This window comes from Meriones unguiculatus, chromosome 2 (genome assembly GCF_030254825.1).
Source record: "Meriones unguiculatus strain TT.TT164.6M chromosome 2, Bangor_MerUng_6.1, whole genome shotgun sequence".
Lineage (NCBI taxonomy): Eukaryota > Metazoa > Chordata > Mammalia > Rodentia > Muridae > Meriones > Meriones unguiculatus.
In genome coordinates, this window is record NC_083350.1 from 105,736,444 (window position 1) to 105,764,116 (window position 27,673).

The window sequence follows — 27,673 nt, forward strand, 5'->3', positions numbered from 1 at the left end:
ATAGGCACAAAAACATTATCAATAATATTTAATAACATTTTCAAATTTACCAGTTCAATTCCAGACTATGTCTTCATTTAAAGGCTAAATAATTCTAGTCCTCTATATATGTTTTCAAAGAGCAAGGATAGAAGGCAAAGAATAATAAAATAAGAAAAGGCTTGAGAAATATAGCACTTGAAGGAAACTTACAGGCCAATAAGTCATGAGAAGAGATAATTTACTACCTAAAGAATTTTAGGCTAAATATTATAAAGTATATTAATCATTCCATGGCCACATTGGGTTAAACCTTAGTAAAATTAGAACGTCAGTTAGTTCATGTCAGAAAACAGAAGAAATATATGATTAGGTTAACAGATGCCTTGAGAATTTAATTAAAATTTTAGATATTCATAATTATTTTAAAAATAAGCCTCATATGAGAGTAAATAGATTTTATTTACTTGAAATTTAAGCAGTATAAATAAGATTGAGAGTTTTGAAGTTACTATCCAAAATAAGCCACATATAATTCTTAGAATTCATCATAAGGCTAAGAAATTTGCTGGTATAAAATCGATATGCCATATTGAATTGCCTTTCAGAAATCAGTAAGGAATGGCTAAAGATTATATCTGTGTATGTGCATAGGATATGTGTGCTAATGTGTATACCTTTTGTTTGGACTGCGTAAGCACATGTCTATACACACACAAATATAAGCATATATATGTGTGTGTGTGTGTGTGTGTGTGTGTGTACAAGCTCTTGTCTGTACACACACACACATATGAAACTGTAGGTTGTCAATGGGTGTCCTATTTCATAATTCTCCACTTAATATTTTCATTCAGGATCTCTCACTGAACTTGGAGATCTCTAAGTTGGCTATTCTACCTCACCAGCTTGTTTCAGAAATCCTGATTCAAGAACTGAGCATGGGAATGACAGACACCTAGCATTTGTGTGTGTGCTAGTGATGTTGATTTGTCTATGAGTCATCTTCCTGGCCATGAAGAAACAACTTCAAAATTTCTCTATAGTAATTGGATAATGAAATAAATACCTACAACAGATATGCTACAGCCACATGGACAATATTTAAAGGTCTTAGAAATATTATTAAAATTTCTGAATAAATGAAACCATATCATTGTCATGAGATCAAAGAACTATTCCGTTAAGAACAGTGAGAAAGAAGTGTTATATTTGTGAGCCCTGGAGTTGCAGTTTTCAGTTTACCTGGTGCTAATGAAGTTGATGGATTTTGAGCAATCTAACATGTCTGTACTGGTGAAAAATAATTCCTGCTTATCTAAAGACTACCAGTTTATAGAAATGACTCCGGACATTTACTTTAGCTAGATTTAGTTTTTCTGTGCCATCAAAAACCAAGGAACAACACCAGCTAGTATGTGGATCATCTGCCTTTTATTAAAACTGATATTCACATCATATGTGAGACAGAGTAGAGAGAGAGGGAGACAAGGGAGGCAGATGGTGTAAAACTGTGGCATTTCCAGCCATTAACATTCCAGAACTCAGACAATGAATTAGATATTTCAATGCTTTCGAAACATATTTTTAATGCTAATCTAAGAAATGTTCCCCATTTGCCATATTGTGTTGGAAATAGCTATATGACACAGGAAAAATATAAAAAAAGAGATTTACCTAAAAGTACATTGCTCCACTATTATCTCCATTCTATGAGTCATGTGTAGAGGGACAGAAGACAGAAAACGTTAAGAAGGCTTCTACTGTATGAGGTTTGCCTTTCTGATTGCTACTATTACTCTCTCTTGGAACTGAGATGTTTCAATACTGCAAGAAGTGATAGAGAAAGTTATAAGTGTGCTTTATGGCAAGCAGGATGACAAAAATTTCAGTCTAAAAGTTCCCTTTTGTATTTCATATCCAATTATGTACAACAGGTGAGATTTGAAGCCTGTATATTAAGCAGAGTTCAATTAAACAAGCTTTACAAAAACGACGTGTTCTTCTTAAGCCAAGACTATTTACTTGTTAATAAAAAAGCAAAGTAAATGAGAACAGTCAGTTTTCTTCTCCTGAATAAGAAAGAAAATACAATATAGGAATCTGGAATCATGGAATGCTTTTGCCACTTAGATTTGACATCATCTTTGCATCCTTGTTTAGGGATCATACAGCAATGACCCAGAAATGTGAAGCTGATTTGTAAATGTTCCCAGCTGTCTTAATTAATTAACACACCTCCCTTACCTTGAATGAAAATAAGCTCAACGTCAAAGGTGCAACAGGGTTTAAAATTTAAACATAGCATTGTTTCAGGACACCTGAGAAAACAGACCAAAAGACACATGCTTTAAGATGCTAGAAAAATCAGTAGTTACATATATATGTACATAATATTCATTATATATTCATTTTACAATATATTCTTTATATATTCATATGTATGTATACACAGATAAATACATACACACATACACATAATACACATATACCCATATGTACATTGCTCTCATTTAGTCACATAGCCTCAATGGTCCAGAATTGTGCCCATTCATTGGGAGCCAAATGCATACATTCCAGTCACAGGGCTTTCTAGCTTCAGCTTCAGCTGACAATATAGGCTCAACCTTTGGTGCTTTCCTCCTTTCTTAACCTTCTTTTGATCATATATATATATATATATATATATATATCAACACAACATGTATATTGAATAAATATACAATAGAATATATATTAAAAAGAAAATGAATAGCAATTGCTTTTCATAGGAATAGTAAATGCTACAGATGAAGAAAATCATAGAAATTGCTATAGTAAATCTGCCATATTAAGCATCAGGTGTTTGAATATTAGCTTCTTTCATAAAATGTAATTGGCAATAGCTAAATTAACTTTGTATTGAAGTCAAACTTAAGACCATGTAAGTACCCAATTTGCCTTATACTTTGTGTGATACCTTTTTCATTCAAACTTCAAAACAAATATTCTGGTGTATATTTGCTATGGGCCACCTATTAGTAAATAAAATGAGCTGCTGCTGGGAGTGCACAGAATAGCCGCAACATCTAACAGCTGTGGCAGCTTGCTGGGCCTGGGCCACATGTGCATATTTACATTTTAAGTTATTGAAATTAAATGCAATTTAAAATCCAGCCCTTCAATGCCTTGCATTTCAAGTTCTTATTCATCACATGTCACTAGTGGTTACTGCGTTAGACAGCCCAGATGTAGAATGTTTCTATGATGGTGGAAACGTCTATTGGACAGGGCTACAAACAGAGAGTACTGGAAAGGATTTGAGGGAGAGGCAATCAAAACCTCAGGAAGTGTTAAAAATGGAAGAACTATTTAGCCCAGGACAAAGAAAGAGAGGTCTGGTTTCATGATGGTCCTGGAACGAGAGAAAGGATATGAAGAGAAGCAGCCATCTGTTTTTCATACAGATGTTGGATTGAAACAGGAGGAACTAATTTAAAAATATAGTGGAGAGATTTAGGTTAAGCAGCAAAAGTGAAGGTCATAAAACACTTCCATGAATCTTCCTTTCCAAGACTTCATAGTCAGGAGACATCCATAGTCTTACTGACAGTGATGTTGATACTCGATACTTTAGCCAACCATGTTAGCATCCTTCAAAAACTTATAGATAATAGATTCAGTTAATCAAACCATAAATATTTAATCATGGTTACTATCTGCCAAGCACTGTATCAGGGAGCAGGTATTCAAAAGAAGGTCATAACATGATTTACCTGGTTCTTTCTAGCTTTCATTATTATATTACAACATGAAAGAAAATAAATAGAACATTATTTAAATACTCTAGTAAGCAAGTGATCAAGTGAATATGAATAACATTTGATTATGGAAATTCAAAGAGATCCCTTTGAGTAGGTTCCAGTTATGCTGGGATTCCACAGCAGAAAGAAGCACCTATAAGACAATCAGGCAGCTTGGGATAATTAGGGCCAAGAGAGAAAACAACTAGTTTTAAATCTTCAACCTTTAAATATATTGAGAGGAATATAAAAGGCGGTTTGTCTAGCTGACAGTGAAGGAAAGGAAAGCACACTTAAAATGAGTTGCAGAAATACAGCATCCAGCAAGTATCCATGTCTTGGCAGGATATTTGGTTATATCATCGGAGTTGTAACCCAAAAGCCAAAGAAGAATGAGCAACACCACATTGACTGTCCTTTGGGATGCAAAAATGTTAGGTGAAGCATGGATCACATATCAGTCAGTCAAGGGTTCTGTGATGGATTATGATTTTGTCAGTAGATGTGTCTATAAGTAGTCCTGTTCTATTCCTTTGGAACTAAAAGAAAATTAGACCATAGGTAGTATACATATCAGTGTATTATCAGGGGCAAAGGGGAAATGATAAGTAACTGCTGAAATTACTCATACAGTGAAGACTTTGTGGGAAGATGTTGCAAATTTGGAAACATTTTCCTCTTTAATGTGAATACCTTTATCACACATCATGATCTAGCTATCACTTGTTTAGAACACTACAAAAGTACTAGCAATACAAATTTTCCAAGCGACCCTGAAAGATTGCTCAAGATAAACCATTTGCAATCAATGATATAAATCTCATTTAAAGATTAGAATCTTTGAAACTGTAACCTAAATTGTACCAATGAACTAAATCAGAAATTAATGATAACAAAATATCTAGATCTACCCAGGTATTACAGGGCTCTGTGTCTGGTTTGTAAGTAAGCTACAATTTAGAAGTATTTAGCCAAAAGGTAGAAACATAATTTTATGGAATGAGAAGAAAAATAACACATTGAACTTCAGTGGATACAGCCAAATATTTCTTTAGAGGGACAAATGAATAATCATAAACAGAGAATGAATACTAGAAAGGGGGAGAATAAACAGAGTGTTCTAATAGGAAAACTGAAAAAAAAATTGGACAGTAGCCTTAACTGGAGAGTGGAAGGGAACAAACATCAAGAGTAAATTAGAGTAATTGATAAATGGGACCTCATGAAACTGAAAAGCTTCTGTAAAGCAAAAGACAATGTCATCAGAACAAAATGACAGCCTATAGACTGGGAAAGGATCTTCACCAACCCTATATCTGACAGAAGGTTGATATCCAGAATATATAAAGAACTAAAGAAACTAAAAAGCAATAAATCAAGCAATCCAATTTAAAAAAAAAATGGGGTATGCAGCTAAACAGAGAATTCTCTATAGAGGAATATAGAATGGCAGAGAAACATCTAAAGAGATGCTCAATGTCCTTAGCCATCAGAGAGATGCAAATCACAATGACCCTGAGATTTCACCTTATACCAATTAGAATGGCAAAGTTTAAAAACTCAAGTGACAGCATGCTGGAGAGGGTGTGGAGAAAGGGGATCTCTCCTCCATTGCTGGTGGGAATGTAAATTTGTACAACCACTCTGAAAATCAATCTGGTGCTTTCTCAGACAATTTGGAATAGTGCTTCCTCAAGATCCAGCAATACCACACCTAGGCATATATCCAAAAGAAGCTCAAGTACACAACAAGGACATTTGCTCAACCATGTTTGTAGCAGCTTTATTTGTAATAGCCAGAAACTGGAAATAACCAAGATGTCCATCAATGGAGGAATGGATACAGAGATTGTGGTACTTTTACATGGAATACTACTCAGCTATTAAAAACAAGGAAATCATGAAATTTGCAGGCAAATGGTGGGATCTAGAAAAGATCATCCTGAGTGAGGTATCCCAGAAGCAGAAAGACACACATGGTATATATTCACTTATATAGACCTATAAGGTAGGATAAACATACTAAAATATGTTCACCTAAAGAAGATAATCAAGAAAGAGGACCAGGAGTAAGATGATCAATCTTCTCTTAGAAAGACAAATGGGATGAACATGGGAAGTAGGCAAACACAAGTAACAAGACAGGAGCCTAGCACAGAGGGCCTCTGAAAGACTCTATCTAGCAGTGTATCAAAGCACATGCTGAAACTCATAACCAAACCTTCAGGAGAGTGCAGGGAATCATAGGGGGAGTTTATATAACCTGGAGAGGACAGGAGCTCCACAAGGACAAAATATATCAGGGCACGGGGTTCTCTATGAGACTGATTCTCCAACCAAGGACCATGTATGGATATAACCTAGAACTGCTGCTCAGACATAGCCCATGGTAGCTCAGTAACCAAGTGGGTTTTCCTAGTAAGGGAGACAGGAACTTTTTCTGACATAAACTCAACAACTGGCGACTTTACCTTCCCTCCATCCCCCGAGGGAGGAACAGTCTTGCTAGATCACAGACGAGGACATGGCAGCCAGTCCTGAAGATACCTGATAAGCTAGGGTCAGATGGAAGGGGAGGAGGTCCTCCCCTAGCAGTGAACTTAGAAAGGGGGCAGGGAGGAGATGAGGAAATGGTGGGTGGGATAGGGAAGAAATGAGGGAGCAGGCTATGGCTTGGATACAAAGTGAATAACCTGTGATTAATATAAAAAAATATTCAAATAAATGTATTTTTATTTTTAATATTAGAAAAGAGTAAATGAGAAAAAATAACATAAAGAACTTTTGAAAAATCCACAGGAAAATACTTTGTTTTCCTAAAAATAGATATATAATGTATGTTCATTTCTGCATGTGTACACATGTGTATGCATCAGTGTATAACTATAGAGATGATGGATGTATAAGTGACAAATGATAGATGGATGGGTTATTAGATGATTGATACATACACAAATACATAAAGAGTAAATGATGTTACATCATTTGGAGTTATAATGTTTTTCCCAAAAAACATAGATTAATAAAACCCTGGTTGCAAATATGAGAAACAACTCTTTGAAATTTTGTCAGGATAGTACATAAGACCCCAAAACACTATAGGATCTTGCTGATGCCCTTAGTTAACTCGGAATTTGAAGATAAGTCTCTGTTATTGAAGACAGGACACACTTCAGACACATAACCTAGAAGAATCAAACTGGAATTAACTTCTTGAGAGTGTTCTCAAGAACTGCCCCTCATAGTTTAGAAAGGTGCTCTGTAGGCTGCCAAAGAAGAAAACCAATCATAAGTTCTACCCAGATGTAACCTGTATGAGCTGCAATGACGGCCAACATGGCAAGATTACACAAAGATGTCAATTATTATTGGGATAACCAACATTCAATTGTACTTAATGCCTGAAATAGGAAGGAATGCATGCTTGGTACCATTACCATAGTCATGGACTCTAACGAAGAACCGACTACTCCTACTTTCCTAAAACAGAAATCCCTTTTTACCTGCATTCTTTTTTTTTTTTTCTTTCATTAAAGGGACACTATTACAGAAAAACTGGCCGAAATGAAGAGACCAACTGTACATGGGGTACCTAAATCCATCTGACATTTCTACAATTCAATTTCTAAACCTAAAATTCTGGAAGCATTAAAAAAAAATTGAGGCAGAAATATTTGACCAATGGAGGCCACTAACATCTGCTGGGCGGTAGTGCTTTCTGTGTAAGGGAAGCTGCACCAGTAAAACCTCAACGGCATGGTTGCCCAAATAAAACCTGCAAAATGACACCATCAGTTGATATGCCAGATGTAACAAAATCTCACAAGCCCCCATCCATGGAGGAAGAGCTGGATTTACAGGCTGTAGAAAGAAGTTAGCGCTCAGATGTGCAATCCTAACTGGTCAGTCCTCAAGATACATGCAGAAGGAACAACACTAAATGGACTCGCCATGTTTGTGTGTGTGTTATGCATATAAATAAGTATATATTTATCTATGTTCATTTATTCATTCCACAAAAGTTTTGAGCATTTGGGGATTTTGAGAGATGATGCATTGGTTTTGAACATTTACTGCTCTTGTAGAAGTCCAGGGTTTAGAACCCAGCACCTATATTGTGGTTTACAACACCCTGTAACTCATTTTCCCATGGCCCTTCTGATGCTTGTGGACATTGGGCATTCATGCTGAACATACATATATTCAGGCAATACACATATAAACATAAAATAAAAATAAGTAAATTTAATTTTTAATTGATTATCAAGTACACAAACATTTACTATCTCATATATAATATGTACTTAGTCATAAGCAGCTGGACTACTCTGTCTTGCTATACAATAAGTCACAATATCTTAACAATTCAGAACAACAAAGCATCAGACCGACAACAGGATGCATTTAGTCTCTAGCTGTCACAACGAGTACTTGAAGGGCAGAGTCATATGAATTTCATCCACAGGACTTCAGGGATCTTTCAGGACATCATCACCGAATGAATTGGTGTTGAATAAACTGGAACCTAAAGTCAGTAGAGGACATTTTCTCAGTAATTTTGAAATAATTTCTTGAAGTGGAATTCAATTTTGAAGTTCTGTACAGAGATGGATAGCAAAGCACACTGTAATTTAGTAACTTTTGTTACCAAATGGCATAAATAATATAGCATAATTATGCAATATAATACTCCAACAATTCCATTTTTATCCCTATTTTCAAAGTAAATAGAGACGGATACTTGTTGAGGGCAGCCTAGATTCATCCCATTTGCATGATGCCTTGTCTTCATAGGTGAGAAACCCGGTGCTTTCCATTCCATCCTCAGAATCTTTCCTGCAAAGAAAGCTGTTGTCAGGATGAGTCCAACAACAACCATTGTAGCTCCCCCTTGTGGGCTCAGCTCCAGGTAGGTTTCACACCTGTTATTCGATGTGGTCCATGCAATGTTCCTGATGGTCATCCTGGTTTTCAATAATTTAAGGAAGAATGTCAGATTAGAATCCCTTGACACTTTCTCAATGGTATCCATAACATTTTTTTTTAGAAGCCAAAAGAACTGCAAAGATTGAAGAGCTTACTCAAGGAAATGTTAGTCTGCTACATTCTCAAAAATATTTTAGGATATGCTGGGTCTGGTTTTTCTCCAGAAAGAGAAACATAAAGCTAGTGAAACAATATCCCATGTGTATTATTTGCATTTAATTCCAACTTGTAAATAAAATAATCAATGGGAAAGAATGGCTGTAGCAAAGACATGCATGTTGAAACCCACAAATATGGTGATTTGTGATTTTATTTTCTAACAAATGCAAAAAGTCATTTTAGTAGAAAAAAATCTATTTTCAACTCTTCCATGTTAATTTCAAAAAAGAAGCTCTTTAACTTTTGAGGCTATTCTGCACTCTACTTTGAAGTTCCAGAGACCTGAGCCTCTTGTTCTCTTTGTCCAGTTATCTTCAATCTAACATTTTACACAATCCTAACCCAGTATGCATAATTAAGGACCAAGTACAATAATACTGGCTACCCTACTCTCATATTTAAGTCAATCTATTCAACTTTTAAATCTTATAATTTCTGTTCTCATCCATTAACTGATCATTTCTTAGGAAAATTATTAATTTTTATTCTGCCAAGTTATCAGGAGGTGCCAACTTTTATATTTGCAATCTAAATTAGGAGTGGAATATAAGAGTGCACAATGACAGACCGCTGTGGAAATTTTCTAAAGGAGAAAGGGGAGGACATCCGCTCTGTCCTTTGTGTCCAGCGCCTATACAAATAATTCTCCCATATATGGGCTTAAGCTAATAAAAAGAAGAAAAAATAAACACAAAGAAATAGAAAATGATTTCACATGAATATTATGTATCCTGAAACACAACAAAATAATTACAATGTAAATGTATATGATGTCATCATAAAACACCATTGTTAAAAAACAAGCAAAATGGATATGTACAGAATATAAAATTCTCACCATCTTCTTGTAGAACACTGCTAATATTGGGGAAAGGAGCCAAGTCATTTGTTTGGGGAACTTCTTGAGGAAAAGTCAGATTCTCTTGGCAGCAGAGGCTAGAATTGGGGGAGGCAGACATGAAAGGAGAATATCATCTTCCTTTCTAAAGTAAGGAATCAACTAATGTATCTATTCAAACTTTGAGCAAGCAACTGAACACTCAGCCCTCTTTTCTCTGAATGTTACCATAAACTCTTTGCATAAGAGTTTCTGAATATAGGATTGATGAAAATCCTTTCCCAGTCTGTAGGTTCTCATTTTGTTCTGAGGACAGTGTCCTTAGCCTTACAGAAGCTTTTCGGGTTTTTTTTTTAATTTTTATTTTTATTAATTATACTTTATTCAATTTGTATCCCCCCTGTAGCTCTCCCTCCTCCCCACCTAATCCCACCTTCCTTCTCCCTTCTCCACACATGCCCCTCCCCAAGTCCACTGATAGGGGAGGTCTTCCTCTCCTTTCTAATGATCCTACTCAATCAGGTCTCATCAGGAGTGGCTGCATTGTCTTTCTCTGTGTCTTGGTTAGACTGCTCCCCACTCAAGGGGAGGTGATCAAAGAGCAGTCCAATCAGTTCATGTCAGAGACAGTTCCTGTCCCCATTACTATGGAACCAACTAGGAGACTGAACTGCCATGGGCTACATCTGTGTAGGAGTTCTAGGTTATCTCCATGAAAGTTCCTTGGTTGGAGTATCAGTCTCAGAAAAAAATAAAAAAAAAAAAAAAACACTTGGGCCAAGATTTTTTGGTTCTGTTACTCTATTGTGGAGCTCCTGTCCTCTCTAGGTCTTACTATTTCCCACTTTTTTCATAAGATTCCTTGCCCTCTGAAGAGCTTAAGATAGCCTGAATATAACTCCATTTTGAAATAAAGATCTTGACTGGGAACTGAATTCAGGCTCCAGGAAATATCACAGGATGTACACCTGGCAGAAAACAAAGTTAACTCTCCAGGAAATGTAACAGAATAAATGCTTCATAGAAAATAGAGACAAACTCCCTGGCAATAATCAATGGGAATTGGTTAAGAATCAGGTGGGAAAATTCTCTCCAATGTTTCAGATATGGTTTAGAAAAATAGCCATTGTGATTATATGCCTTAGCCATTGTGATTATATGCCTTAGCCATTGTGATTATGTGCCTCAGAAAAGGTCACCCCGCCCTGCTAAACTTCACCCAATTCTGTAACGCCAAGGCTTGTGCCCCCCTGCTTGCTCCCATGGAAACCCCCTGCTCACAGACTTTCCCTTTAAAAATCCTGTTCACTCAGAGCTTGGGGTCCCACTTCTCTACTGCTGTGCCAGTGAGACTTGGGTCCAGAGTTCTATCGCTCTCGTAATAAAGTTCTCTTGCAATTGCATCGAGTCGTCTCCTGTATCTCTGAGGGTCCCGTGAACCTGGCATAACACCTCTGCCCAAAAGTTGGCCATAAGTCTTAGCATCTGCTTTGATACCCTTCAGGGTAAAGCCTTTCAGAGGCCCTCTGTGGCAGGTTCCCATCCTGTTCCCCGTTTTCTCCTTCTGATGTCTATCCTCTTCACCTTTCTGAAAGGGGATTGAATGTTTTAGCCAGGGTCCTCCTTCTTGCTTAGTTTTTTTTTTTATGTGTACAGATTTCAGTAGGTTTATCCTATATTATATGTCTAATATCCACTTATGAGTGATTGTATACCCTGTGTGTCTTCCTGCTTCTGAGATACCTCACTCAGGATGATCTTTTCCAGTTCCCAACATTTGCCTGCAAATTTCATGATTTCCTTGTTTTTTATTGCTGAGTAATATTCCATTGTGTAGATGTACCACAATTTCTGTATCTGTTCCTCAGTTGAGGGGCATTTGTGTTGTTTCCAGCTTCTGGCTATTATGAATAAAGCTGCTATGAACATTGTTGAACAAATGTCCATGTTGTGTACTTGAGCATATTTTGGATATATGACTAGGAGTGGTGTGGCTGGATCTTGAGGAAGTGCTATTCCTAGTTGTCTGAGAAAGTGCCAGATTGATTTCCAAAGTGGGTTCTCCAAGTTTACATTCCCACCAGCAGTGGAGGAGGGTTCCCCTTTCTCCACAACCTCCCCAGCATGTGCTGTCACTTAAGTTTTTTATCTTAGCCATTCTGATGGGTGTAAGGTGAAATTTGAGGGATGTTTTGACTTGCATTTCTCTGATGACTAAGGACATTGAGCATTTCTTTCTTTTTTTTTTTAAAACACTCTTTTATTTACATTTCTTTTTAAAATTTTTCTTTTTCTTTTTAGTTACAATTTGATAAGTGTCCCAGCTGTATCCCGCTCCCTCATTCTCTCCCCCTCCCCAACTCCCTCCATGGTCTCCTCCCTGCACCTTTCCAAGTCCACTGATAGGGGAGGACCTCCTCCCCTTTCATTTGACCCTGTTTTATCAGGTATCTTCGAGGCTGGCTGCAAAGTCCTCCTCTGTGGCCTAACAGGACTGTTCCTCCCCTGGGTGGGGGGGAGGTCAAAGAGCCTGACCTTGAGATCCTGTTAGAAATAATCCTTGTTCCCCTTACTTTGGAAAACTACTTGGTTACTGAGCTACCACGGGCCACATCCGAGCAGAAGTTCTATGTTATGTCCATAGATGGTCCTTGGTTGAGTTCTTTAAGTGTTTCTCTGCCATTCTATATTCCTCTACAGAGAATTATCTGTTTAGCTCTGTATCCTATTTTTTTAATTGGATTCCTTGATTTGTTGCTGTTTAACTTCTTGAATTTTTATATATTCTGGATATCAGCCCTCTGTCAGACATAGGGTTGGTGAAGATCCTTTCCCAATCTATAGGCAGTCGTTTTGTTCTGAAGACAGTGTACTTTGCTTTACAGAAGCTTTTCAGTTTCATGAGGTCCATTTATTGATTGTTGCTCTTAGAGCCTGTGCTGTTGGTCTTCTGTTCAGGAAGTTGTCTCCTGTGCCAATGAGTTCAAGGCTCTTCCCCACATGTTTAGTGTATCTGGTTTTATGTTGAGGTCTTTGATCCACTTGTTTTGTGCAGGGTGATGAATATGGATCTATTTGCATTTTTCTACATGTAGACATCCAGTTAGACCAGCACCATTTGTTGAAGATGCTGTCTTTTTTCCATTGAATGGTTTTGGATTCTTTGTCTAAAATCAAGTATCCGTAGGTGTGTGGGTTTATTTCTGGGTCTTCTATTTGATTCCATTGATCCACCATTCTATTTCTATGCCAGTACCATGTAGTTTTTATTACTATTGCTTTGCAGCACAGCTTGAAATCAGGGATGAAGATATCTCAAGATGATCTGTTGTTGTACAGGATTGTTTTAGCAATTTGAGAATTTTTTTCCATATGAAACTTATAATTGTTTTTTCAAGTCCTGTAAAATATTGTTCTGTTATTTTGATGCAAATTGCATTGAATCTGTAGATGCAGGATGGCCATTTTTACTATGAGATTGGGAGATCTTTCCATCTTCTGATGTCTTCTTCAATTTGTTTTATCAGAGACTTAAAGTTTTTTTCAAACAATTCTTTCATAATTTTGCTTAGAGTCACACCAAGGTACTTTATGTTGTTAGTGGGTCAAAGGATCTTCACCCAAAACTGTGTGATAGTAACTGCAAGACCATCACTGCAGGCCAGTGTTACACAGTGCCAGTGAGCAGGTGCTGCCTTCAGCCTGCACTTCTTTTTAGGTGCAGAACCGTGGGAACTGCCGGTGAAGCACGGGAGCTGAGGCTTGTGAAATGACCTTCAGCATTAGAGGAGATATGAATGATACATTAAACTGTATGTCAGTCTAGATTCTGGAAATTTCAGTGTTTATAAAGTTTTATTAAATTTGATAATGTGTTTGATTAAATTAAAAATAAAAGGATCTTCACCAACTCTATGTCTGACAGAAGGCTGATATCTAGAATATATAAAGGACTAAAGAAGCTAAAAAACCACAAATCAGGTAATCAAATTTAAAAGTGGGATACAGAGATAAACAGAGAATTTTCAATAGAGGATTATTGAATGGCAGAGAAACACTTAAAGAAATGCTCAAGGTACTATCCTTAGTCATCAAGGAAATGCAAATCAAAAAGAACCTGAGATTTCACTTTACACCCATCAGAATGACTAAGATCAAAAACTCAAGTGACAACACATACTGGAGAGGTATGGAGAAAGGGGAACCCTCCTCCACCGCTGGCAGGAATGTAAACTTGTACAACCACTTTGGAAATCAATCTGGCACTTTCTCAGACAATTAGGAATAGCACTTCCTCAAGATCCAGTATTCTAGGCATAATCCAAAAGATGCTCAAATATACAACAAGGACATTTGCAGAACCATGTTCGTAGCAGCTTTATTCATAATAACCAAAATCTGGAAACAACCCAGATGCCCCTCAACTGAGGAATGGATACAGAAATTGTGGTACTTTTACACAATGGAGTGCTACTCAGCTTATAAAACAAGGAAACCATGAAATTTTGAGGCAAATGGTGGTATCTAGCAAAAATCATCCTGAGTGAGGTATCCCAGAAGCAGAAAGACAAATGGTGTATACTCACTTATAAGTGGACATTAGACATATAATGTAGGATAAACATACTAATATCTGTACACCTAAAGACGCTAAGAAATAAGAAGGACTCTGGTAAAATGATCAATCCTCATTCAGAAAGGCAAACAGTAAGGACATTGGTAGAGGGAGAAAACAGGAAACAGGACAGGAGCCTACCACAGAGGACCTCTGAAAGACTCTACCCAGCTGTGTATCAAGCAGATGCTGAGATTCATAGCCAACCTTTGGGCAGAGTGCAGGGAATCTTATGAAAGAAGAGGGAGACAGAAAGACCTGGAGGGTACAGGAGCACCACAAGGAGGGCAACTGAACTGAAAAATCTTGGCTCAGGGGTCTTTTCTGAGACTGATACTCCAACCAAGGACCATGCCTGGAGATATTCTAGAACCCCTGCTCACGGCAGCTCAGTCTCCAAGTGTGTTCCCGAGGAACAGGGGAACTGTCTGTGACATGAACTGAGTGGCTGGCTCTTTGCTCACCTCTCCCTGTGGTGGGAGCAGCCTTACCAGAGCACAGAGGAAGATAGTGCAGCTCGTACTGATGAAACATGATAGGCTTGGTTCAGATAGAAGGGAGGAGAATGTCCCTTCTCAGTGGACTTGGGGAGAGACATGGAAGGATATGAAGGAGGGAGGGTGGGGATGGGAGGGCACAAGGAAGGAGGCAATAGCTGGGATATAAAGTGAATAAACTGTAATTAATAAAACATATAAATTCAGAAAATGAAAAAAAAGTATCTGAATATCTAGAGATATGATTTGTCTTTAGTTAATCTTCATCTTCAATCTCATTCTCCACAAGTATTTGGAGAGACTCTTTTATTTTCCTCTTACCTTTCACTCCCTTAACTGTGTTTTCAAAGAGCAAAAATAAAATAAGGGACATGATTGTTTCATAAGAATTCATAGGTAGAAATAAAATGCTATTACAATTTAAAGTACAGAACTGACTGCAAAATTACCTGTTTGATCATAGTTTACTTTCTAGACAATCTTTATTATTATGTAACTACATATTTTATTTTTATTTTTGATTATTTTTCTTTTTCTTTTCATTATTATAAACTCCTTATTCAGGAAAATGTTCATTATCTTATTATAGCGCAGTCAAGCTGATTGAGCACATTGTGTTTCTACCATTATAACAGGCAAAACCAGAAATTACTGAATATGAAACATTTATGTATGTGAAATAGCTGTGATGATTTGAATAAGAATGACCTCCATAGGCTCATATGTTTCAATACTTGGTCCTGTTTGTTGGAACTATTTCAAAAAGATTAAGGGTTATAGTCTTGTTGAAAGAGGGGTATCACTTGGAGGCAAGTTTGACATTTTGAAAATCTTGGGTCATTCCCAGTGGCCCCGTCTGTGACTCCTATTTTTGCATCAAGGTAGGCATCTCAGTTTCTATATGGGTCCCTGACTAAGGTGAGCAGGTGTTGCCTCTGACATGAACTTTGTTTCCTGCTCTTTGATTACCTCCTCCTGGAGAGGTGTCCTTGCCAGGCACAGAGGATCCAGCCAGTCCAGATGAGACTTGATAAGCTAGGGTCAGATTGCAAGGTGAAGAACAGAACTCCCCCATTCAGTGGACTAGAGGAAGGGGATGGGGGAAGAGGAAAGGAGGGTCTGAGAGGTGATGAGGGAGGGGGCTACAATCAGGATATAATATAAATAAATTGTAAAAAATATATATATATATATATAAATTTTAAAAAAGATGCGAGCTTTTCACTGTCCTGGCCTAAATGCCTGCAGCTTGTCTACATACTGCCACAACCACCATAATCTTTAAATTATTGGAAACTGTGAGCCCAATCAAACTCTTACTTTATAAGTTATGTTGATCAACTGAGACAATTACCAAATACTGCTTGTGTTCTGGAAAGAGAAGGCACATAAAAATCATTATTTTAGCATCCTAGGCATTGGACTAAATAGTAATAATTAATAGCAGAAAACCATTTTCATATGTGTGCCTGATTAGAATACAGTTCTATAATTCACTTATCCCTGAGAAACTGGAATAACTTTGCAACATTCTCTTTTCTTTCTACCAAAATACTCTCTCGAGGCAGAAGAAGCTGTTCATATTTCCAAGATATGAAGAACCTTCACAAGCTCTATATTATGGTAGAAATTACCCTAGGCATGTTAGCATGCACAGTTCATTTTAGAAACCTTTACATGGGGAGCCCTGTATTCTCATTTTTTTCTTGCTGATGAGTGAACTGATGCAGAAGAGAACAAAGAGAAGATTGTTCATATTGCTACCAGTGAAACTGTGAAACATTTAAGCAATGATGCTGCAATTTTACTATAAATATTTTACTAAAAATAAAGAATGGAAGATAGGAAGAATATAATGAAAGGCACTACACATTTATCCCACTGAAACAGCCAGGTGATGCCCTCACTCATTCACTCAAGAGATTTTGGTTTTTCTTTTTTTCAGCCTGTTCTTTTTCAGGAATGTGATTTTTGTTAGTTTTCTTGAGGAAATCTATGGTGAAAGAAATAGCTATCAGACACTGTGAAGAAACTCTGACGTAAAGAGCCTGGAAGATATGGAAAAGAATCCCAAAGCCCTTGACACCTGGATCGAGACTATCTCACCTGGATCGAGACTATCTCTGAGTCACTCCATTCTAAGCCCTGCTCCTGGTGACTGTGCACTACTCCAGGCCCGTGCTGGGAATTGACACACTGGTAGCAGGAGTGGTCCCCAAAGTTTCAAAAGCTCTTGGGAAAGGTGAGTCTGCCCATGGTCGAGATTGATGGCAGCCTGGCTGAGTATACTGACATGCTCTGTGCTATCCTGGACATTCATTTCTACAAGAACCATGGATTCAGTCCCTCCAATTGCTTTTTTTCTTCTACTCAGAATTCAAGAGCTCCTAGCATTTTAAAGCTCTCACCGAAGGCATGAGAGCATTCAACCCTCCATACAACTCTGCCTCACTGGCTGGGCATGTAGAGATGAAGGTTAGTATCTTCACATAGGCCACCTCCTTGGGCCATGCTTCAAAGTCAGACAAACACATGATCTCTGCTGGTATCTTAACATCTGCCTGCTCCACAGCCAGGCTAAGGCCACAGAAGTCCTGCTGCCTTGCCTGCAAGAGCAGGACACACAACAGCCCCTGGGTTCCACTAGATTCTGATTGCCTTCCCCCTTGAAGGACATATCTACACTTCTGTGGGCATTTGAGTTTGTAAAACTGGAATTCTGAGAGCCAGCGGACACAGGTTGTGGGAGTTGCTCCCAAAGATACTTTTTAGTTGACTGGAAGTGATTTTACCCACAAAAATGTTCTGTCAGGTTGTGATAGTGTACATTTTGGTTTTCACAGTCCTTACACCCCAAAGTATCCCTGTATATTACCGTTCAATGAAACAGGATGAGCACAGAGTAAAGAGTGAATCTGGAATCCAAACAACAGAACTGTCTTTCATTCCTAATCTCTGGTTTTCTATAGCTGACTAATAAATCTCTGATTCAATTTTCTCCATTACAAAATATAAAGTAAAAATAATAACATATCCTCATTGGGTTTTTTTGGAGGATTGAAATTAGATTGATTTAAAAATTACTTGAGAAGCACAAGGGTACATTTTATAGTCATTGTTTTTAAAAACAATTTCTTTATTGAAGTAAGATCTTCTGCTTGATGGAAAAGATTGCACAAATTCGTTTTCTTATAGAGGAAATGTTTGCTCAAAGTAACATCAATGGTCATCTGAGCTCAAAAGTTTGCTATTTTTACTGGCTCTTAAGGAAGTTTTTTTTTGTGTTCATGACACTGTTGCTACTGACTGAGAGCTCTCATCTGGGATGGAGCACAGACATTGCTAATCACCACAAAGGGCTAAAGTTTACATGTTGCCGTCATTAAATCTACATACTCTTGAGCTACTGTCCTTCTCATCTTCATTTCTGAGTGTTGACATCGCAAACATATCCACCAGGAACTGTTTTAATGTTAAATATTTTGATTACACCAATGATATTATTGACAGAGCTACATTTCATGAAAAATGTTCTTTTTCTTATCAGTTGATAAGATGACTCAATAGGTAAATGAACTTGTGTCCAGACCTGATTACTTAAGTTGAGTTACTGGAACTCAAATGGTTGAGGAAGAAGGCCAGTTCCAACAAGTTATTCATTGACATCCACATATTAGCTATGGCAAGCACCACCCCAACACACACACACACCAGCCCCTAAACCCACAATAAAGTAACATTAAAAAAACTGAGGAATTCTTGTGCAAAGAACATTGCAAGATGTCTTACTATGTGTCTATTTTCTAACTAATAATTGGAATTATTTTATGGTTTAAGATTAGGGCTCATATTTGTGATCCTTCATACAAATAATTTTACAAAACAGCTACTAGGAACAAGGAAACATACCATCAGAGCCAAAGATGAGCACAAATTATTTTACCTGGGAGAGAAATTCACCTTCTTATAGAAATATGATTCTCTATTTCAATTTTATTTAAAAAAATAATTACATAATTTCTCCTGCTTCCATTTCCAACCTCCAACCTCTCCCATTTTTTCCCTTTTTAATCTAGCAGGCATTAGAAGAGTTTTCTTTTTTTGAAGAAGGATTAAAGATAATCTGACTGCCTTCACTATGCTCCCACACGAGTCAAATAAGTAATTCCAGAGCTTCAGTCCTAGATTCTAGGCCTTGTGAGCTTGTGTCAGAGTTCTGTCAGTGACTTCAGAGTCTGAAGATAAAATATTGTAAGGTGCTTGCATAATCTTTCCTGTCTCACTTTTTTACTTGCTCATCTAAAAGAATTCTCTTAATACGTCCTCTTCAGGACACCAGCATTTTATCATATCAAATTTTAACATCATTTATTCTTTTTGATTTTTCTTTTTCAGAAATTACCATGCTCTGAGTGCATTGCAAAGTGTAGCTCTAGAATTTTACTTTTATCAGTTTTTATTTCAGGCAGTGTTTCTGTGCAAGATAAAAGATAGTCAGGAATAACTAGCTTTATGATAACTGATAGGCCCAATGAGCATACATAAAAGAAATTCAGTCAGCATATCTCTACCTTCTATCTCTCATATGTGTGTCTCTGTGTGTGTCTAGGGCATGTATAATCTCTAATATCTGTGCTCTTCTCTCACCCATGTGATACAGGGGTTCACATCATTCACCATTGAACAAATGAGGCCATCTGGCTAACCAAGTCCCAGGGATTCTATCTTGATCTCCTATATTCCCACAGGCCCTCAGGGATTATAGATGCTTACATTACTGCATCTGGAGTTTTACATTTGCTCTAGTATCTGAATTCAGGTTGTCTGGTTTGTAAAGCAGTACTTAAGACCCATCAAGCCAATACTCCAGTCCTCAAACAATATGCAGCTGTGGTCAGCTAATCATTAACCTAGGAAGTTGCACACAAGGATTTTGTAAAGACATCAGAACTTCTAAGGTACAACAAGGTTAAAGAACTAAGTCATATATTTAAAGAAAAATGTTTTATTTCTGTGTTCATTGTTTCTATCTAAGTTAAGTTACTTAACTACACTGTGCTTATATCATGTCATGTATAGAGTGACATAGATGGACAATGATAAACTCTATAATACTCTTTGGTTTGAGTATATAATTTACAAGAAATCATATGGTTCTTTGCATATACATAACACCACATATAGGATGACACACTTGGAATATAGATAGCAACATATGTACAATGATAAAATCACTAATAACTCTTTGGTTTTAGTATTTAATTTACACTGGAATCATATGGTGTTTTGCATATTGAAGTTTCAACACAAAATACAGCTCTGACTTCAATGAGAATAAGAAACATTGAGCCTCATAAAAGTGACCGTGGGTAGGTCAGATTACCATAGATTACATGTTTCAACACAGTAATGGGCTCAGAGAGTTTTTATAGTACTAGAAGAAAGTTATAAATCAATACACTTAACATACAATATTGTAACATGAGACAGTTTACAGCAAAGCAGGGAAATCCCAGTTACAAGTCTCATTTGTTAACATCTATAGCCATCTGGTTGGCAAAAATGGAAGGCTGATTCTTCATCCCAAAGGTAATTAACTGGTAGCCATGAGAATGTTATATTGCACACACAAGTGTGCAATGCATTACTATTTCACAGCTAAGGTAGATCATGATAATTTGGCTTTGTGCTTCAAACATTCCAACTCTCCACAATTGTTAAGGTTTTAATTGAATAGCTTTGTAAAAATGTTTAATGTAGGTGCAGTGTCCCCCACCAAAGGAACTTTTATTAACCAAAGGAAAAAGAGACTGGGGTTGAATGTTAATCTGTTGTTTTATCTTCATTGCCACCTAGATTAAAATGAGTAATCTGTAGAAATGCCATTCAAGGTCAGAAACTGTCTCCTGATACCATGCTACACCTTCTTTACTGCAATATTCCAGTGGAACTCAAACCCACATCAGTATATGCACATGTGTGGGGCAGACATGTTTGAGTCATTAGGAATTAAAAGTTCTTACCATCTACTTAAACATTCCACTTTCTGTACATGAAATCATTCTTATTAATGAATTGCAGTGATATGATGATGTCGAAGCAAGGCAGTTTATTACTGGAAACTAAATACTGGTATTTTTGCAGCCCATAGGCATGCTCAAGTAATTCATAAAAGTTCTTCTGCATCAGATACTGAGGTAGCTGAATAACAGGCTGGATAGTCTTCATGACACCACAAGCTTTGTCAAGTTTTGATAAATTTCACAATTGATTAGCACTCAAAAAAGGAGATAAAGAAAAATGCAAGATTCATTTTGTTTTATTTATTCTGAGGAATTTATTGTAAATCTAAAGGTGAGGTTGGTAGATCAGGAGAGAATGATCTCTTTGGAGTGTCAGTGATTAAGTTATATCATTTGCATGGTGCCCTCTTTTGTCTTTGTACTCTGATCGCTGCTAGGAAATTCCTTTGGGCCATGTCTCATGCCCTGAAGCACTTAACATTCCTAACCTGTCTTCTTAGACCTTGCTTTTCATTTCCTGTGCTATTCAAGCCACTGAATTTGACCTTTCTTCTAAAATGAATGCACATCAAGACAGAGCCAGAAGAATTATGTGCTGTGTCACCTTTTATACACAGAAAAAGGAACATTTTTAGAACACTGTGAGCAAGCGTACAATCAAATCACATATATAGTTTTGCTGTTAACACAGCTCCTCCCCACACATCTCTGAGCAGATAGATTCCCCAATCAGCTTGTCAGTTCATTGTGCACCATTTGTAATGCTGAAAAGAAGACAACATAACTTTGCATTCTCATTTTTACATATATATCTATCTACCTATCTTCAGTTCCACTGAGAAAACAACAACAGTTTAGCAAGTGATTATGTTGGTGGGAACCTCTAACATTTAGTTAATTCTTCAAGCAGACCTTGTAGACATCACATGCATAACTTCAAATGTTATTATTGAAAATGTCATTATTGAAAACACTATTGTTATTTTTTTGAAAGAACTATTTGTGCTCTTTCGAAATATCTGGACCCTTTCTTAAATGTAACACAATTTCTGGGATGTATTTTCTTTCATATTTATATGCTAAAATAGAATCAGAATGTAATAACTTTCAAAACAGCTCTTACCTTAGAAGGGATAATAGTTTATTCTGAAGGTACATATGAGTGATAATGGTCCAGGAACACAAATATGAGTCACTCCAAATTCTATGTTCCAAAATGAGAAAAATCTCATGATGATTTATAGTGACAGAACAATGAAAATCATAAATCAAGATGCTTTTTAAATGCATGGGTAGTGTATTGTTAGGGTTTTTATTGTTAAAAAAAACAAAAACAAAAACAAAAAACAAACAAACAACAAACAAACAAACAAACAAACAAAAAGCAAAACAAAAAAACCTACCATGACTAAAAGGCCAGTCTGGGAGAGAAAAAGGTTTATTTGGCTTATACTTTCACATCATTGTTCATCATTAAAGGCAGTCAAGACAGGAACTCAAACAAAGCAGGAACTTGGAGGCAGGAGCTGATAGAGAGGCCAAGGAGGAGTGCTACTCACTGTCTTGCTCCCTAGGACTTTCCCAGACTGCTTTCTTATAGAACCCAGGACTACCATTCCAGGGATGGCACCACCCACAATAGGATTGGCCCACCCCGATTAACCACTACTTAAGAGAATGCCTTATAACCAGATCTTGTAGAAGCATTTTCTCAATTAAGGTTTCCTCCATTCAGATAATTCTAGTTTGTGGGTCAAGTTAACATAAAACTAGCCAGCACTGGTGGAAATGAGAGACAAAAGAGTTGAAAATTGTTTTATAGGTATTAGTTTGGGGTTTGGAGCACAGGCCAGAGTGAAGGCCGGCCAGCTTGGGGCATGTCCAGCCATCTGGGGAAAGAAACTAGCTTTACTGCATTCTTTAACTGCCCCCACTAGAGATACATTTGCTAGGAAACTGGACCACATGGCCAGGCCAGAACAGTTTGTGGTATTGACACCTAAAGTAAACCAATCATTTCAAAAGTCAATTTCCCTTACCCAATCAAGTAATGCCAAGGCATGTAACTTCCTGCTGTGTGTTTTTCCTTTTAAAACCTTATTCCCATTGATGGACATCTAGGTTGTTTCCAGGTTCTAGCTATTACGAATAAAGCTGCTACAAACATGGTTGAGCAAATGTCTTTGTGTATTTGAGCATCTTTTGGATATATGCCTAGGAGTAGCATAGCTGGATATTAAGGAAGCACTATTCATAGTTGTCTGAGAAGGCACCAGATTGATTTCCAAAGTGGTTATACAGGTTTACATTCACACCAGCAATGGAGGAGGGTTCCCCTTTCTCTACTAACTCTCCAGCATACTAAAATCTGGACACCTAAAGAAGACAAACAAGAAAGAGGACCCAGGTAAGATGATCAGTCCTCAGTTAGAAAGACAAATGGGATGGACATTGGAAGTAGGAGAAAACAAGTAACAGGACAGGAGCCAACCACAGAGGGCTTCTGAAAGACTGTACCTAGCAGTGTATCAAAGCAGATGCTGAGACTCATAACCAAACCTTCGAAAGAGTGCAGGGAATCATATTAAAGAAGGGGGAATTAGTAAGACCCAGAGAGGACAGGAGCTCCACAAGGACCTAATATATCGGGGCACAGGGGTCTTTTAGGAGACTGTATTTCCAACCAAGGACCATGTATGGATATAATCTAGAACCCCTGTTTGGATGTAGCCCATGGTAGCTCAGGATCCAAGTGGGTTTCCTAGTAAGGGGAACAGGGACTATTTCTGACATCAACCCAGTGGCTGTCTATTTGACCTCCCCCTTCCTCCCCCCAAAGGAGGAGTAGCCTTGCTAGGCCACAGAGGTGGACATTTCAGTCAGTCAGTCCTGAAGATACCTTATAAGTTAAGGTCAGATGAAGGGGAGGAGAGCTCCTCCATCTGTGGACTTTGAAAGGAGCAGAGAGGAGATGAGGGAGGGAGGGTGGGATTGGGAGTGAATGAGGGAGAGGGCTACAGCTGGGAAACAAAGTGAATACACTGTGATAATATAAAAAATAATTAAAAAATCACAAAAATCCCTCATGTATTTACTGCAGATTCGATCCCTGGTGGACTTTGGAGGGTCTCCTGAGCTGGGCATAACAGAAACATCAGATGTGTGTTAGAGCAAATCAGGTTAACTCTATGCTATGGTTTTCAGGTACTATCTTCTGGCATTCTCAGCCTTGGGGTTGGTGGAGGCTAGAGTCTGTTTACACATCACAGAGTATCCTTGATAGTGAAAAGACATTAATATATATAGATATAGATAGATGGGGTATAGATATATAGATGGGGTAAAAATGGATATTAAGGGGATGCATTATGCACTAATACAAATTTGTTCTAGGTTTAGAACATTTCAATCTCTCTCTTTCACTCCAGGTATATGTGTTAAAAAAGAAAAAAAATAAAACTTATGAAAGACTCAGGGTAAGGAACATTTATTTCCCTAGGGACTTCCCTTCACATGGTGGATTAACACTAAAAAAACATAAATAACAGCAGTTGCAGCTTTCATTGACAAGGCTCGAATAGCATTCAACTTTGTCATTTGCATTTAGTGTAAATTACAGCCTTGTTTTATTCTTGGTGTTTTAAAGTATACCTCACTAGAATCACTTTAGAAAGGTCTTTAACATTAAATACATTTATTGCACATATAATAATGCTGAACACCATCAGAGATGTTGAAGATAGAAAGTAAAGCAAGAGCATATCTGTCTTCAAGGAAATGTGGAAGGAATGGATATTTAGTGCAGGGAGAATGCTAGTTTCTATGACTGGATTTGCAAACTGAAGCTCATCACAAAAGAACAGATCTGTATTAAAGATTCTGCAAATCTGAGTAGACAGATTCAAAACTGTGGGGAACTGGAATGCCACAGACACTGAAGTAAAATGTTCCTTGAGTTTTATTTACCTCTCTCAGTAGATACTCACTGCCCCTATCTGTATCTGACTTCATATTTTTGTGGCCAACATATGTAAATGTGGAGAAATATTCCCTTAATAGACATTTGCTTTCCCCAAGTACGAAGCTGAGGATGCTATCAGGCAGCATCTGAAGCCTGTAGCAAAGCATTCTTGATCTGTTCTAACACAACTTCCATGTTTCCACCAATGCATTTAAAAATTAGTCTTAGTTTTGAATTGCTTTTGTTCTACAACTGTAAAAATTTTATGAAACTATCACATTAGATTCATTTACTGCATCTGTGATAAGATACCCCTAAGAAGCAAACTTGTGTGTGTTGGGGGAAAGAGGGTAGGTTACAGTATTATTATAGAGAAGTAAAGATGCCAGGAGTTTGAAGCAGCTAAGCATTACATTACATCCATTGTCAAGCGTGGAAGACAATGAACTGGTTTGTATAAACATTTGCTCACTTGGTGTATGGTCTCCTGTGGACTCTGACTCTCAAATATCTACTTTATTTAGGTTCTTAAATGTTTCTACCTCCCTTCCAACCCACTGACCTTGGGTAAGAGAGAAAGAGGTTAAAAGGGACAGGTAATATGGTCACCTTTAGACATAGTTCCTTGGAGCAGTTCTGCTCTTCATTGTCAGGATAACAGCACTCCAGTCAAATTGCTAACAACAGCAGCAACAAGAACCATGGCAAGCAGCAGCAGCGTTCAGCAGAACTGGTGCAGTTCAGCAGAAGAAGCAGGAAGAGTTCTGTGGACTCTTTTTCTCTAAGAGTGAAGGGAAGGGACACAAAGGATTGTGATACAAAACTATCTCTCTCAGCCTGTGGGCTCCTATTTATACCTTCTCAGAGTCCACACCAGCATGTTTTTCAGCTGGTAAAACCACCTTCCCTGCACAAGGCAGTTTCCTGTTGACAAGGATCACGTGCTCTCTCAGGAGGCTGTTTTTCAAATGACAAAACATCATGCACCTCGCTCAAGGCTGCTGTCAGCTATGGACAAAGCGTTCCCACATCCCACACTTGTGACTACAACAAAAACATATCCAGGTAACACAACCAAAACTTCCACTATAGTTTTTATAAAGTCTAGGATCCAGTCCCCTAAAAATAGTGCTTTCAGTTTGTAGGCTTCGATTTCCTTAATCAGTTAACATAATCAAGACAATCACTAAAACTAGGCCATAGGCCTACTTTTCTAGAGAATTCCTCAAAAGTATCATTTTCCAAAGATTGTGTGTCAAGTTTACAATTAAAACTAAATGTGATTTCAATGAGAAATGTGTGTATTTGAATACTTGGTCCCCTGGTGGTGGTGATGGTTGGGGGAGGTTTAAGAATTGCAGCCTTGAGAGTACACCAATGCAGAGGGTCTTTGAAGGTTTAAGTCCTTGTACCAGTTCTACTTTGGGATCTCTTGTTTTGTCTGGGCATTTCAAGATGTATGCTTTCAGCTTGCTGTTCTTGCTGCCATGCCTGACACTTGTTGCCATAATTGCCTGCCATCGCACACTCATTCCTCTGGAACTGTAAGCTGAAATAAACAGCATTCTCTTCCATAGGATGCTTGTAGCTATGGTGTTTTATCATAGCAATGTAAAAGTCACTAATACGCTAACCATTGCAAATACGTTATTTGAGACAGTCTGAATCTATCTTCCCAGACCATGGCCACTCATGTGACTCCAATATGATCTATCTTCATTTATGTTTGAGGTAACGGCTATGTTTTGTGTTGAAATACAAACTACAGAATGCTGTGTAAGAATTTCATTTGAGCAGACTGAATGATATTAAAGTATTTTAGTTGGACATCAAGGTAGAAAAATATTGACAAAAAGCTATGTATAAGGTAAAGAAACTTGTGCAAGAAAGAGAAGTTAATAGTGGAATAATAAATACAGTTTTCATAAAGAAATGGTGTTCTGTCCACCTGTTCCCCACTTTTTCATTCTTCCAGTGCCGTTTAGAGAGATATTAGACATTTAAATCTTTTATAAGGTAGGTAGAAACTTTTTAAAATTAAATTGAGATTTAATATAGAGAACTTAAAAAAAAGTCAATGGCCCTCCGTAGCTCTCTCAATTACTGGAAAAAAACAGCAATTAACTGAGTTTATGAATTATGTTTTCCACACTAGCAGTGAGATTAGATTGAACAAGCCAAATGATTATGAAATGATCAGCCAATACTATGGCGGTCATTACAATACAAAGAGCTCAATTAGTCAGTGCAATTTGGGCATGTCACAAGACATCCATGAAATTAAAATCAGTTAGAAAAATAAAAGGAGATGCAAAATGCTTCACTTTAACAGCTAAAATTAAATTTCAGTGAGGAGCATATACGGCAATGACTAGGATGAGGAAATCAAAATAACAAGCCGTGATTGTCTGAGAATGTGGAAGTTATCTCATTAAATTTTCATCAGATGTTTATTTTAAGAATCAAATTCATAGAAAAGACAAAATAGTATTAGATTGTAATTTCTATAAATTAAATTGTTTTGAAGTAAAACATGGGAAAATGTTATGGGTCTCCTAAAGATAAGTTGTGTTTGTCTTTAGAGACAAAGGAGGGATTCATTACAAATGGTCTCACAGGAGAACAGTTGTAATTGATAGGTAAACCATTCTGTTAGAAGACATTCATTGCTTTATGTGTTGTTAACCCACTAATGCATATTCAGGATCAACAATGATTGTTTCTACCGACTTTGGAAATTAATCATCGCTTCTTAACTTTGCCATACCAGGTGGCAGCTTTCCAGCACACAAACTTTGAGGGTGACTATAAAAATTTCCTCACACTGGATCAC

At 37.4% G+C, this 27,673-nt stretch overlaps 1 long non-coding RNA gene across 8 annotated transcripts in view; it reads right to left on the bottom strand.

The window, feature by feature from the left end:
- Positions 1-27,673, bottom strand: part of LOC132652433 (uncharacterized) — a 149,104-nt gene that overhangs the window by 75,343 nt on the left and 46,088 nt on the right. For 3 of the 8 annotated variants that reach the window (XR_009590002.1, XR_009589995.1, XR_009589996.1), the window contains exons 3-4: positions 9,745-9,842; positions 2,227-2,300 (exon numbers count right to left, since the gene is read on the bottom strand). This is a non-coding gene — a long non-coding RNA (uncharacterized LOC132652433). Of the gene's footprint in view, positions 1-1,656; positions 2,301-6,606; positions 8,726-9,744; positions 9,843-27,673 lie in introns of those variants that run through there. The other 5 variants (XR_009589999.1, XR_009590000.1, XR_009589998.1 and 2 more) reach the window with 5 other exon arrangements.